General features: G+C 42.3%; 1 pseudogene; it reads left to right on the top strand.

The window, feature by feature from the left end:
* The first annotated feature begins 4,143 nt into the window (after nucleotides 1-4,143).
* On the top strand, nucleotides 4,144-4,822 carry LOC137935284 (3-ketoacyl-CoA thiolase 2, peroxisomal-like; annotated as a pseudogene).
* The last annotated feature ends 3,700 nt before the right edge of the window (nucleotides 4,823-8,522 follow it).

Genomic DNA, 8,522 nt, shown 5'->3' with positions numbered 1-8,522 from the left:
AACAATTGGGACACCCCATTGCTTATTTCAGCCGTCATTTGGGACAACAACACCATAAGTTAGCTGCATATGAGAGGGAATTGATTGGGTTAGCCAAGGCTGTCCAACATTGGCAACCTTATCTTTGGGGAAGACCGTTTCTCATTCATACAGATCATTGCAGCCTCAAGTATCTTCATGAACAGCACCTCACCACATCCCCACAGCAGCATTGGTTAACTAAACTCATGGGCTTCGATTTTACGGTTCTTTATAAGCCAGGTAGTTCAAATTTGGGGGCTGATGCCTTATCATGTCGGGATATTTCCGCCACTCAAATTTATGCTATCAGTCACCCACGTGCACTGCTATTAGATTCTATTCGTGAGGAAGTAAATCAATATCCGGATTTCATGTCATTATATCAGGATATTCAACAGGGACAGCTGCTCCTCATTGGGCGATTTAGGATCGTCTCATTCTCTACAAAAATAGGATCTTTTTGCATAATACATCCCCACTTCTTCACACCATCCTGTCCTCTATCCATGATAGCACACATGAGGGTCGACAAAAAACATATTTCCGCATCAATCGGGACTTTTACTAGAAAGGCATGAAGAGCACAATTGCTGATTATGTAGCTGCTTGTCAGATTTGTCAAAGAAACAAGGCCGAATCTTTAAGTCCAGCCGGCCTACTGCAACCTCTGCAACTACCATCTCAAATCTGGTCTGATATTTCCATGGACTTCATTGCTGATCTTCCCATTTCATCAGGTAAATCGGTGATATTCGTCGTCGTTGATCGGTTTTCAAAATATGGGCACTTCCTTGCTTTGGCGCATCCATATATTGTTGCTCAGGTCGCTCAATTATTTATGGACAACATTGTCCGATTACATGGAATTCCCTCATCCATTATCAGTGACAGGGATGCCATTTTTACCAGTCTCTTTTGGAAGGAATTATTCAAATTACAGGGCACCCAATTGGCAATTTTGTCTGCCTATCATCCACAAACAAACGGCCATACAGAGGTTGTCAATCGCACGATTGAAATGTATCTTCGTTGTTTTGTGGGAAACGCACCTAGAAGATGGGTGAAATGGCTTTCATGGGCAGAATTTTTCTATAACACATCTTACCACACAGCACTGGATACTACTCCTTTCAGGGTAGTTTATGGCAGAGATCCACCTCATTTGTTACCATATGAACCGGGGGCATCCAAAGTCGTCACTTTGGACCAAGCATTAGCTGAACGAGACGCTATGCTCACTAAGGTACGTACACATCTGCAGGCGGCCCAACACTCTATGAAACGCTTTTATGATAAGAAGCACCGGGAGGCATCTTATTGCCCTAGAGACTATGTGTGGTTAAAGCTTCAACACTACCGCCAGTTGTCCCTGACTGCAGCCGAGCGCCATAAGCTATTTCCAAAATATTATGGTCCATTTATGATATTGGACCAAATTGGGCCCGTGGCATACCGCTTGCAGCTACCACCGGAAGCAAAGATCCACAATGTATTTCACGTCTCCCAATTGAAGCCCTTCCAAGGTGACTCGCCCCTACTGCACACTCCACTGCCGCCACTACATGAGGGCAGAGTCCTTTCTCTTCCGGCTCAGGTAATACAAGCACACCACATTCAAGGGGATTGGGAAATTCTAGTCCAGTGGGCAGATGTCGATCCCAGTGACACCACATGGGAGCCGTTATCAGCATTTCGACTTTTATATCCTTCCTTCGAGCTTGAGGACAAGCTCTTTCTCTAGGAGGGGGTGATGTTATGGACTCTATAGCATCACGAGTTACCAACAGGAGTAGGAATTAATGAATGTGTTTTTCAATTTCCATGTAATTGTTTCTTGGTTTGGTTTTGTCTTTGGTTTGGGTTGGTTTAGCATTTATTGGTTTGAACCATTGACCCAAGAGGTCTTTAGGGTTTTGGACGTCCTCCACCCTATTTAAGGGGACAGCTAGGGTAATGAAGATTATCAATTGAGTTCAATTTAGTTAACGTAATTTAGATAAACAGGTCAAGAGCTCCTTCAAGCTCTCTTCCGTTTTTCCCCCAATTCTCCTTTCCGAAATTCAATTCCCTTTAACCTCTCATTCCATTTCAACGTCAAGCAAGGAAATGGAAGGAAGAGAAGAGAGGAGGGTGACAAGATCCATGGCTCGTGAGGAACCTAACAATCCATTGGAAAAAAATCCGGTGGGCTTTGGCTTCAGGATGACACTTCTCACTATCAATCTCACCTCGGTCTTGGCTGCATAGTGGGAACCCGACTTCAACAAAATTTGGGGTAAGCTTCTGGGACAAATTTCTCCAAGTTTTGTCTTCTCTTTTCTCAAATCACTCATGTTTTAAAAAATACCTCTCCAATGGCATTGGGATTGTTCTGTGAAGGTGAGAAATAGAGCCAATTTTATGGAATTCCGATTTTTTGGTGTGAAATGCAAGATGGGATTTTTTCAGGATTCTGGGAATGGTAAAAAAAATCTATGGGTGATGTTTTATTTTTCTGTTGATGACAATAACACCAATACGTCTGTTCATTGTCAATTTCAAAACGTTGTGCCAAATGTTTTTGGGTCCCATGTATGCTGCTCGGCCACTGTTCATGGCAATCCTTCAACCCGGTGTGAATTCTAGAACGGTGAGGGTAGCCAACGTGAGAAATAATGGTGAGACTGTTAGATTGAACAGTCTGACGAATTGTCTACTTGCTGTTGCTATTGTAGTGCAGAAAGGGCTGATGGCAGGGGCTCAAGTAGATAGATTTGTTGGAGCTAATCCAGAAGAGATAAGGAAAATGGAAGAGGTCGTGCAACTGCTTGATAAAATGTCTGAAAGAAAGGTGGAGTACTGGAATACTATGCTAAGGAGTTTGATCTTTCTAGAAATGGTAGAGAAAGGGTTGTGGGGATGATTTTTAGTACTGTTGATGGTAAAAAAATCAAATTCTTGGCAGAGTCTGGACAGAGTATAAGTGCTGCAGTTTTGCGTGTGCATATTAATTTTGCATCTAATTCATGGCCATCAATTTCCAGTGGTGCAAAAGACCTAGAAAGCAAAAATGTGCTGAGATCAGCTCCTAGAGAGAGACTTGCTGCAATTACTGTTCTAATTCATACATGGGTCCATAGCTCAGTGGTAGAGCACAGACTGACCGAACAAGTTCACAACCATCTGAAGGATGGTGCTGAGAAACGTTCGCACTTATCAAGATGGACAGCTTGTGCTTATGCTCATGGCCTCTTCAACAAATTTTTTTCTGTTGCTGCTGTGACACTGCAGCAACCAGTGCTGATAACTGTGGCACTACTGAAAACAGTGCTGACATTTCTGAGAGTAGAAGCAGCAGTGACTCATGAAGCACAATTATCTATTGTTGTGGGCACAACAGATACTCCTTTGCAGGATGTAGCTAATTCTTTCCTAAAAGGGACAACAACAAATTTAATTATTGTTCTTACTGCATGTGCCATTCGTGGAGCTGTTGAGACTGTTATACTTGCTGGAAAGTTAAACAGAATACAACCAGGCCATTGGCTGCCATTGTATAAGGAGATGGAGAAGTTGGTTTGGGCAGGAAAGGCCAACCAAATATTTACTAACATGAACTGCAAACTCCTACAAGGACGCAGGGACTGGACGGAGCTAGAAGTGACAACCCATTTCAGTCCTACATTCTGTGACACAATGGGTTATGCAGTTGATAGCCAGAACAAGGGAATTATACCTGGAACAGAGAAAGTGGCACAGAGGAGTTGGAGCATTACAGAGACACATCCTGGAATGAACTTGGCAGCAGCAGCTATAATACCTTCATTCCCCTCCCCTGACAATTCAACAAGTGATACTACAAACTTGGGTACTCCAGTTGCTGAACAAGCACGGCTTCCAAATACTGAAAATGATGCCTACTGGGTGGCTGTTCTTAGTCGAGCAAGTCAGCCCCAGCATATGCCAACTGAAAAGGCTAATGGGTTCTTCCACCAAAAGATGTCTGTTGTGCCACTGCAGAAAACAGTACTGCCAGACAGCCCAGAAAACAGAGTTATTGTGACAGTGTAGAAACCAGTGCTGAAAACAGTGGCAGTGCAGCATGAAACAGACAATGCTGCTGGTTTTCCAGCCCATTTTGGCATGCGGGTTTACAGCATGCAAGCATTCTATGCTGGTTTTCCAGAAACAGTGCCAATCAGAACTGTCAAACAGCAAGGTTCTTCTAGCCTTCAAGCTGTTACCGTTGTTGCTACAGCTATACAAGCTGGCTTCGATGACATAGGACTTGGAACTGGATTCGATTCGATGACCGCAAATCCTATGACGTGGGAAGGCTCAATCCACCCTAAGATAGAGAATTTCCACAAGCTCCAGCTTTTCTTCTTCTGGGTATTAATTCTGAACACCTCATCGAATTGGTGTCACCAGGCAGAAGCAAGACCACATTGTTGTTCTATCCCATAAGCAAGCTGCTGCAACAACTGCATCAGTGGCTACAAAGATCATTGGCACAAAATCAGGAGGAGAAAAATGTTGTGCTTTCTGTGGATGATGGCTGCCGACATAATGAATGTGTGTCTGACCGGGCCAAGCTGAAGATTGTTTCAAGAAGGATGGCAAGACCACTGCTGGTAACTCGAGCCAAGTAAGTGATGGTACTGGTGCAATCCTCTTTATGAGAAGATCAGTTGCAGAGCAGAAAGCATTACCAATTCTTGGTGTATTTAGGAATTTTACTGTTGTTGGTGTGGACCATTTTGTAATGGGCATAGGTCCACCTATTGCAATTTCTGTTGCAGTGAAGGAGTTGTATGTGTAAGTAGAGCAGTGAAGGAGTTGTATGTGTAAGTAGTTCCTGCATTCAATGTCATGGTGATTAACCATATTGGGGTGTGCTACAAAAAGTGATGCTGGCAGTGTCGAAAAAAAATTTGCTTCTCGGGTGGAATGTCCAGTTTTGTAGTCCAGAGGGCTAACCTAGATACTGTGAATGCTACTTGGGACCGGGTGGAGACGTCGGCAAGCAAACCCTACCTTCGAACTTGAGGACAAGTTCTTTCTCCAAGGGGGGTGTAATGTTATGCACGCAATAACATTGCTAAGTTATTTAGAGTCTAATTAATTTTATTTTTTACTTTAATTTATTTTATTCAGTTAAAGAATTAATAGGCCATAGGAGCATTTTTGCAATATTTTATTTTGAACCTTGTAAGGGTGAACCCTATTTAAGGGGTAAGAGTAATGAGAAAAATGCAAGCATTGAATTAGGTTAAACAGGGTTTGGAGTTCTCCTTGACGAGCTCTAGGGTTTGGGAGGTCTCCTTGACGAGCTCCAGGCACAGGTTCCCTCTTCAATCTGAGTTTCTTTTTTCTCTCTTGATTTCTGTTTTATCCTGTTCTTACCAAAACAAAGGGGGAAGTTCTTTCCCTTTTTCCGAGCTCAACCAGAGGCTATAGCCTCTCATCCATCACAGAAGTAAGAGAGGGTTCCTCTCTCTCTTTCCAAGCAAATGTAGGCGCTTTCCAGCCTTATACTCAGAGCAACCCAAAAGAGAGGTGCTTCAGCCTCTAGTCCAGCTAGCAGTAGGGTTAGGGATCCCAAACCTCTCTCAGGCGTGAGCAGTAGCAAGAAGCAAGAAGGCTCCTAATCTCACTCAGCAGTGAGCAGCCAGGCCAATCTCTCTCATGTCCGAGAGCAGCAAGGGTTTATCAACCCTTACCAAGAACAACAACCAAGCTATAAAAAGGAGACTTTTTTCCTCCTTACGGAGAGCAGTAGCTCTATAACAGTGTTGGATTCACCAATCCCATGCTGAGTTACTCGATCTATGGATAGGGACATTACATCGTAGAACATTTGAATGAATTTATCAAACCATGACCGAGGGGACTATTTTAGCCCATATAAAGATTTCTTTAATCGGCATACGGACTCCCCCTCAACCACATATCTTGGTAGTTGGACCATATAATTTTCATTGCGTATATCACTATATAAAAATGATTTTTTACATCAAGCTGATATAATGGCCAGGATGAGTTAGCAGCAATAGAGAGGATGATACGTACCGAGTTCAGTTTTGCAACCAGAGAGAAAGTCTCTTCATAATCTATCCTATAGCACTGAGTATAACCTTTTGAAACCAAGCGTGCTTTAAGAAAAGCAACTGACCCATCTGGGTTGTGTTTCACCGAAAAAAACCCATCTGCAACCAACCGGTCTTTTCCCTTTTGGGACCGATGCCAATGTCCATGCTGATTTACATATAATGCATGCATTTCTTCATCCATAGCCGCCTTCCATTTTGGAATCTTCATGTCCTTTTGATAGGATTGTGGTATGGAAACAGACAAAAGAGAAGCAAGAAATTGAACACACTCAGAAGATAAGCAATGAGAAGACATAAAATTGGCAATTGGATGAGACGTAGGACAAGAATGGGTTTCCTTTCGTAACACAATAGGCCGAGTATCAGATTTAGGCCCAAACAGAGGAGGAGGAGAAAGACTTACCTCATGAGGATCAGACAACTCCACAGGTGAGGGGACGGCCGGTGCTTCAGGGGCTTGAGTAATATCTTCATTAAATGGCACAAGCGGGCATGGAGTGGTAGGAGGAAATGTAACCCTGGAGGAGCCTCATGTGAAGAGTAGAAAGAAGTGTCTTCAAAGAAATTCACATCCCGAGATACCATCAACCTCTGAAGTGTAGGATTATAAAAAATATATCCTTTCTGAGTTCGAGAATACACCAAAAAAATACACCTCAGAGACCAAGGATCAAGTTAAATTTTATGTGGTGAAGTATCATGAACAAAACATGTGCAACCAAATACTTTAAGAGGAAGAGAAAATGTATCTTCACCATGAAACAAAACAGAATACAGAGTTTGATTTCTAAGTACTGATGAATGTAACCTATTGATGAGAAAGCATGCTATAAGAATAGCATGAGGCCTATAAAAGTAGGGTACCTTCTTGGAGTAGAGGAGGCCCTGAGCAACTTCAACGAGATGACAATTCTTTCTTTCAGAAACACCATTTTGTTGAGGGGTATAGGCACATGATGTTTGATGAAGAAGCTCTTTACCCTCACAAAATGATTTAAACTCATTAGACAAATATTCCTTAGCATTATCAGATCTAAGGATTTGATTTTTTTTTCAAAATTGCGTTACAACCATTGCATGAAAGTTTTTAAAAATAGAAAGAATTTTTTATCGTTCTTTAAACAAAAAATCCAAGTCACTCAGGTAAAATCGTCCACAAAAGTAACTAAATATTGAACCTGAGAAATGTTAGAGACCTTTAAAGTGCCCCATACATCATAATGTATTAATGCAAATGGAACAACACTAGTAGTTTTAAGATGAGGAGAATATGTATTCCTAACATGCTTGCTTAATTGACATGACTCACAATTGAAATTAGAAACAGATGTAAGAGATGGAACTAAAGAATGAAGTGACAAGGTAGATGGATGACCAAGCCAGTTGTGCCACAGTTGAGCCTCATATGTAGTGGATGAAATAGTAGCTATTGGTGGAAGAGTAAAATAGTATAAACCCCCTTTTTCATGGCCCCCACCAATCACCTACTTCATAGTTAGATCCTGAAATATACACGAAGATGGTGAGAAGGTGACAGAACAATTCAAATCTTTGGTTAATTGACTTACAGAGAGAAAATTTAACAGAAATAGAGGAACATATAACACATCTTGGAGAGTAATAGACACAATAAGAGAGGAGGAACCCTTGCCAAGCACCTTGGTTTGGGAACCATTAGCAATAGTGAAAATTTTATGAGGAAGACATGGAGACAATGAATGAAGCATGCGTTTGTTACCTGACAAGTGTTCCGAAGCCCCGGAATCAATGATCCAAGAGGAAGCAGTTGAAGCGGAAGAAAACATACTTGAGGCAATGGTAGTGGCAGCAGTAGGGCCTGGTCGAGTAGAAGACTGATCCTATAAGGATTTCAGCTTTTGAATTGCAGCATAGTCTGCTGCCAAAATAGTCACATTCCAGGAATGAGAATCAGTTCTATCCTCCTTTTTCTCAACATTAACTGGGGCTAGATTGGTTGTCGCCCAATCAGGCTTGCCATGGAGTTTCCAGCATGAATCCACAAGGTGGTTCTAACCACCATAGTAAGTGCACAATCGAGGCTCAGTATGGGAATAAGTCGGACTCGTTCGACCACCTCTATTGCGTCCTCCTCTTATATTTCTGTTGCGTCCTTGAAATGGGGATGATGTACCCCGATTACCAGAGAACATAGCAGATGGAGCATCAATCGGGGAAGGAGGAAATGGGTCAAGAATACGTAACAATGTAGAACTAATGTCATCAAAAGAGGGAAGGGCAGAGGAACTAAGAAGTTGAGTCATAGCCACCTCTAGATATGGCTTAATATTGGTAAGGCAAATAGCCGCTACCAGGGACTCGCGCTGTTTTTCTTGAATAGCAATGTCGGTAGAGTAGGGTTGAGCAATTTTCCATTCTTGGAGAAGGCCA

Source organism: Aristolochia californica, unplaced genomic scaffold (genome assembly GCF_029961685.1).
Source record: "Aristolochia californica isolate CCGP_79_NKW_82.1479 unplaced genomic scaffold, dmAriCali1.0.hap1 SCAF_6, whole genome shotgun sequence".
Taxonomy (NCBI): Eukaryota; Viridiplantae; Streptophyta; class Magnoliopsida; order Piperales; family Aristolochiaceae; genus Aristolochia; species Aristolochia californica.
Note: the sequence above shows the minus strand (reverse complement) of the source record. Positions and strands in the feature narration are given on the sequence as shown.